Consider the following 7,478-nt stretch of genomic DNA (forward strand, 5'->3'; position numbering starts at 1 on the left):
ATTAATTGATTAAGTGATCAATAAAAGATTGTTGAAGAACTTAGTTCAAATAGGTTAGGAAAAAGCTTGATCGATCACGTTATGTGAAAACAGAAGTTTTAAAAGTTTGGATGATCGATCATTTTATTGATAACTTAATGATCGATCAGGTGATCTAAAAATGACTTAAAACAATTTAGTGAAGTGAGATGGTGATCGATCATTCAATCGATAAAGCACAGATCAATCAATTGATCGATTAAGGAACCCAATAACATACAGAACAAAAATATTGATAAACCAGTAATTTATCAAGCAATGTCAGAACAGGTTATCGATTAATTACTAATCGATAAAGTGATCAATAAAAGATAAGTTAAACAGAATAGAGGATTTTACCATTTATCTGTGTTTTCATCGATAACTCCTTGATCGATCAGTGATCGATAAAAGCTTACCAGAATTGTATGAATTTTTCTATCAGTTGATCGATAATTAAATTATCGATTAATTGATCGATAATTTCCTGCAAGCTTGTAGACTAAACAGTGTTAACCTTGATCGATAAATTGATTGATCAACTTATAAATTTTGATTTATCTAGCAAGTTATCGATCAATCTTACTGCTAGGTTACTTTTATACAAAGACATTTTATCTATCACCATATCAATTAACCTTTGATCGATCAGGTGATCGATCAACTTACTAAACCAGATCTTACTTAAATTGTTATCATCAAAAACTCAAATCTAACATTCTCCCTCTTTTTGATGATGACAAAACATAGGTGTAAGATTAATCAAATTTCATTAGATAAAGACTTAAATTAGATCCAGAATTGAGCAAAACACATGACAGATAGTAATATTTATCAGTAACTATCAAACTGTTAGAGTTTAGCAAAAATATACAACTGATAACATTTAAGTACTATCACAATACAAACATAACATAAAGCATAAGTAAAAAAAATGTCAAAATTTAAATTACAGGAAAACATAATATAAAAACATAATAGAAGGCACAATTAAAATATAGAAGAACTAAGCAGACTTCTTCTCTCCCTTTTTGGCAGCATCAGAAGATAGGGAAGGAGAAGAGATAGTAGGCAAGGTAATGGGAATAGGGAGAGGGGGAAGTTGAGAAAGTAGAGACAGGGCCTAAGAAATAGGTGGAAGAGGAAGAGAGGGAGCAGGTTGAGGAATTGTGATAATGGCTAAGGTAGTAGGAGGAGGAGTAGGAGATAATATGGAAGGTACAGAAGGTGAAGTAGAAGTGGGAGAGGTAGAGATAGGTGAAGAAGGTGGTTTAGGATCAAGGTGAGGAGGAGAGGGTGGATGACATAGAAGATCCTCAAAGCTGAAGGAGGTGCTAGGTGCCAAAAAAATGTTGCAGAGAGAGGCTACCATTCCTTTCAACTCTCTAATATCTTTTTCAACATAATCAAATCTCTAGGAAACCTCCTTTTCCAAGACTGCCATGGCTTGACGATGGAGATCTAGGATTGTATAAAGACCCTCAAACTTCTTGTTAGAAATCTGCCTATAGTCCTTGGCTGTAGCATAAATTCTCCTCTCAAAATCTTAGAGTTCTATTTGGAACATTTCCTTGATTGATCTCTCCATGAAAGATGGTCCAAAGGTGTGAGAGGGATCTGTAGTGGATTCTGCCTCATCCTGGGGTCTGGAGGTGCTAGTCACTGGTTGTTTCCCTTTTTCCTTGTGAGCTAGCTTCTGTGAAGGTCTAAAGGGCACAAAAATCTTCATCTTGTTCAGTTGGTTGATGCCAAAAGTAGGAACTTCCACCTTAACTTCTCCAGGCTCAAGTGGTGTAATGTTATGCACTTGCAGCAGATAGGTGGCCAGCTGAGGATACGGGATAGGAGTAGACTTGGACTTGTTAAGTACAAAGTCCTTCATCTCATTGTAGATTAGGACTCCTATGTTGATTTTTTCTCCACTAATTACTCTGGCCAACAACAGATAGTCATCTTGGTTGAGGTGGGAGAAACTGCCAGACTTGTTGATCATGCTTCTTGAGTAGATGTAGTGAATTATTCTGTAATAGTCACACATCTGCTTGGGAGGAAAGCTCAACTTACTAAGATAATTATCACTCTGCATGAGGATCTTATAAGCTTTAATACCATTCATTTCTCCTCCCCTCACATGGTTTCGAGTCCCCAGTAATTCATTCAGCTTGACAGGAGTGAGAATAAGTGATCTACCTCTGAGTTTGGTTCTGAGGTACTCATTTGTTAAATTATCCTGATCATTAAATTCTTCAATTGATTCCATATTACAGTAAAACCTTTTAACTACCTTAGGATAGTATTCTCTTCCAATGCTTAACCAGTTCGAGTAATATTCTAGAGGGTTACTTAAATCCAACCTAATCTTCTCGTTGGTTTTCAGACTATCCAAATTCATAGAAACCATTAGACAGAATTTTCTGGTGGCAAAATCAACTTTAAATTTTCCTTCGTTGTCATCTTTATCCAAGTTTCCCACTAAGAATTTAGATTCAGAAGTAATACCTTGAGTGGGTTGAGACACCCCTTCAGTGGTTCTTTGTTTCTTGTGTCTCGGATGCCATGGAACCGGCATATTTAGGGCTCTATCCACAGCTTTCTGAACTGAGACCTCTTTATCAGACTCGGTCTTTGATCCTTTAGTCACAATTAGCAGCTTCGACTTGGACCGTGGTGACCTCCTTTGTGGTTCAACATTCTCTGCCCGACTTTCTCTAATCTTGAGTACTCCTTTTTTTGAGGATTTATCTCAAATTTTGGGTCTGTATCATTTCTTTGAAGTTGTCTGACCTTTTTCTTTGGATTGTGTTGGCCTCTTGGTGCTTTCTTCTATGTCACTTCCAGCTTTCTTAGCTCTCACCATTTTTTGTTGTTCGGAAGAAAAATTTCAGGGATTGTTTTGTGGTTTGTGAGTTTGAGAGGTTTGGAAGGGATCAAAAGAGCTTAGGGAGTGATTTTGAGTGAAGTGAAGTGAGAAATTTAATGAAACAGTAGATTTTTTATTGTTCCGAGAAAACAAGGGGAGCGTTTATTGAGTTAGGGTTCTAAAAACTGACAGGGTTTTTCAAATTTTGAACGTTATAAGTACAAAATTGATTGATCAAGTTATCGATGCATGATCGATCACGTGTTCGATAAATAAGAAGAACATTCAAAAACACTGAAGGCAATTATCGATCAAGTTATCAAACAATGAATATGTTAGTGGTAGTCTCACCCAAGAGGGGGAGAATTGGGTGAGTTATAAAAATTTTGTGAATTAAAACTAGTAAGCTAAGCAGAAACAGAGAGCGTAGGTTAGAGGGATTTCCCCGTAAAGAGTAGACATAGAATTTATACTGGTTCGGTCTCAACCACTTGACCCACGTCCAGTCCTCAGAACACCTTTGAGTATTTCACTAAGTTTCAAGATTAATCGGGCTCTTGATACCGTAGTACAGTAATTGATTCACTTAATCACTCTCCCTTACTACCCGTAAGGTTACAAAACCATTCAAGAGTCGACACTCTTGAGTTTCACTCAGCAGGTGATTACAGATGATATGTAAAACTCTCTCACAGAGTAAATGGATGAGAAAAATTGAAGCCCAGTACAAATAAGAATAGAGTATTGAATGCAACAGTAAGTTATTTGCAGAAGGTAGCTTGCGTATTCAATTCCCTGCATTCAATGCTTCTTCGCACCTTTTATAGTTGAGAAAGTTTAATAACCATTAGATGGAAGATCTTCTAGCCATTAAGAGTTCGGTTACGTGTTTTCCCAGTTGCAATGGTATTCGCCGTTTAATGCTTCTGACATGGTAGGCTACAGGGTACTGAATAACTGTTAGATAACCATTGAACTTTCTTTGTAATTTGTAAAAATATGTCAATCTAATAAGTTTATGTTCCAAGATTGATCGGGCTCTTGGTGCCTCGATACAGTAATTGATACTCTTAATCACTCCCCCTTACTACCCATAAGGTTACAGACCCACTCAAGAGTCCACACTCTTGAGTTTCACACAAGACGTGATTAATGATGAGAAATATAAACTCTCTTATAGAGTGAATAAATGATAATCACTGAAGCTCAGTGTATGGAGGAACAGAGTATTGAATGTAACAATAAATAATCAATAGAGGGTAGCTCGCGTATTCAATGTCTTCATTTAATGCTTCTTCGCACCTTTTATAGTTGAGGTAGTTTAGTAACCATTAGATAGAAGAGCTTCTAGCTATTGAGAGTCTGGTTGCGTGTTTTCCCAGTTGCAATGGTTTTCGCCATTAATGCTTCTGACAAGATAGGTTACAGGCTAGTTAGAAAACCATTGGAGAGCTGTTGGGTTTTTCTTCATAATCTGTAATAATACATTGATTCAATAAGTTTTTCTTTGCAGAGTAAGATAAAAAACAGAACCAAACAAATGATAAAATGAACATTTATAGTTTACAAGTAGAATCAATCAGTTGTTAAATGTGCTGAGCAATAATTGATCGTGCTTGATCGAAGTAGTGGTCGATTGCTGGTTGATCGATCAGGTTATTGATTATTCAGAGTAAGAGCTTTTGAAACAAATAACTAAGTTTATCGATCAAATGATGGATTAATGATTTATCGATCAAGTGATCAATAAAAGGAAATAGTGACATCATTCTGGTAAGCAGAGAAAAAGAAGATCAAGGTCACTTTTGATTTTGAATCTTTTTAAATAGAGAATTAAGACAATCATGAAAGTTGAGAAAAGCTCGAATGAAATAGATGATAAGTTTTGAGAAACATCGTGATTGGTTGAAGTTTAAACTGAAATCACTCCATGATCGAACAAGTGATCGAACACTTGTTGATCGATCCGGTTATCGATAAACACGATGTTATAGAAATAGATTTTGAAACAATAATTTTCGAACACATTATCGATACATAGATGATGGATAATCTTATCGATAAACAATAAGCAAAATTATATTCAGTGAAAACACAGGCTATGTAAGTTGATGGAATAGGTGATCGATTAATAAATGATCGATCAAGTGATCGATAAAGAGATTTATTCTTGTAAAATCAAGGAACTGATTTATCGATCACGTTATGTGAAAAACAGGGCAAACATGAAGTGCTCTGATCGATCATATTATTGATAATGTGATTATTGATCCCGTGATCGAAGAATCATGATTTAAAAACGATGTGTTGACATGATCGATAATTTGCTGATCGATTAGGTGATCGATAAGCTACTGAAATAATTACCTACACGCAGAGTTATGGAGCAATGTTCAATCATATTATCGATAAATGACTGATCGATAAAGTGATTGATAAATAGTGACTAAAGCAAAACATAGAATGAGTAGAACGTATTACCATTTATCTGTCTTCTCATTGATAATCTGTTTATCGATCATGTTATCGGTAAATGCCTATCAGATTTGTGTCCCTTTATCTAACTAATGTTTGATCATCTTGATTATCGATCAAGTGATCGATAATTTACTCCAGATTTTTATACACAACTAAGTTAACAATGATCGATCAATTGATCAATCAATACATTAGCTAACAAGTTATTGATCAAAGTTTTGCTAAGTTACTTGATTGTACAAAGATATTATCTATCAACTTATCGATAAGTCCTTGATCGATCATCTGATCGATCAACATACTGAAACACAAATTTCTTACTTTGTTATCATCAAAACCTTAGTCCTAACAATAATATCATCTACGTAAATTTGAACAATTAAAATTTCCTTCTTATTTCTTTTGATGAAAACTATAGCGTCTACTTTGCCTCTTTCAAAACCTTTTTCTATCAGGAAATTGCTAAGTTGTTTGTACCAAGCTCTAGGAGCTTGTTTTAAACTATATAAAGCCCTTTTTAGTTTGTAAACATAATTAGGGTAATTGGAATCTTCAAAACTAGGAGGCCGTTTGATAAAACTTCTTCCAAAATATAACCGTTCAAAAATGCACTTTTAACATCCATTTGATATACTTTAAAATCCTTGATGCAAGCAAAGGCTAAGAGTACCTGTATGGCTTCCAACCTAGCTACTGGAGCATATGTTTCCCTATAATCAATTCCTTCTTCCTGATTATAGCCTTTAGCTACTAGTCTGGCTTTGCTCTTGATGATTTGTGCAGACTCATCTAGCTTATTTTTGAATACCCATTTGGTGCCTATGAATGGATGGCATTTGGTTTGGGTACTAATTCCCAAACTTGATTTCTTTCAAATTGATTCAGCTCTTCCTGCATTGCAACTATCCAGAATTCATTAGATAGAGCCTCGTCAACATTGGTTGGTTCAATATGTGAAATGAATGCAGAGAAATGCACTTCATTGAACACTTGTCTTCGGGTTTTGATCCCGTCATTGACTTCACAATAACTTGTTCTAAAGGGTGATTCCTATTATGTCTGCAATTAGCTTTAGGCTGTTCTGAATTTTCTTGTGAAAGAGGTTCATTTGAATCAACCTAGTTTTCTAACAATTCTTCTAACATACTTTGTTTGAAGATTTGTTCAAATTCAATTTTTCAAAAGTTTGAACGATCTCAGCATCATCATTTAGAGGTTTTGAAATCGACTCAGTTTCAGCAAACACAACATGTATTAACTCTTCAATAGTAAACGTACGTTTGTTAAAACTCTATAAGCTTTGCTATGATTAGAGTAACAAAGAAATAAACCTTTATTAGCTTTAGGATCAAATTTACCAAGGTTTTCTTTGTTGTTGTTGTGAATATAGCACTTACTGCCAAAGATCTTCAGATAAGATAGATTAGGCTTTCTTCCTTTGTATAGTTCATACGGAGTTTTTCCTAGCAGTGTTCTAATGTAAGCTCTGTTGGAAATGTAGCATGCCATGCTTATTGCTTTGGCCCATAACACTTGTGAAATTTCTTTCTCATTTAGCATTGCTCTTGCTATTTCAGTGAGCACTCTGTTCTTTCTTTCCATAACTCCATTTTGTTGAGGAGTTCTTGGTGCTGAGAAGTTGTGATCAATCCCATACTCTTCACAATAGTCTGCGAATTTGTTGTTCTTGAATTCTCCTCCATGGTCAGACCGTCCCTTGGAGCTCTCAGCTTTACGTTCAATTCTTTCTTCTTCAGTGGCAAGTCATCTTTGCTTATGACTAAGCATTCCTCCGAATCGAAGATCACCTAGTTGTTTTTGTTGGTACTTTGATTTACACTGAGCAAGTTGTGACATAAGCCTTCTACGTAGTAGACATCTTAACCTTTATTCCTTTATCACTACCTATTTCTCTAATTCCAACAATTCTTCTGGATTGATTGCCACCGAAGCTCACTTTGCCTCCTTCTCTTGGTTTAAGTGATGTGAACTTCTCAATATCACCTGTCATATGTCTGGAGTATCCACTGTCGATGTACCATTTGTTTGTTTTGGATGCTTTAAGACATACCTCATCTGTCTCTGTATCTTCATCTTCCTGCGCCACGAGACAAGTATTGGC

The sequence above is a fragment of the Neltuma alba genome, unplaced genomic scaffold (genome assembly GCF_004799145.2).
Source record: "Neltuma alba isolate B1F8T4 unplaced genomic scaffold, ASM479914v2 tig00000735_pilon, whole genome shotgun sequence".
Classification (NCBI taxonomy): domain Eukaryota; kingdom Viridiplantae; phylum Streptophyta; class Magnoliopsida; order Fabales; family Fabaceae; genus Neltuma; species Neltuma alba.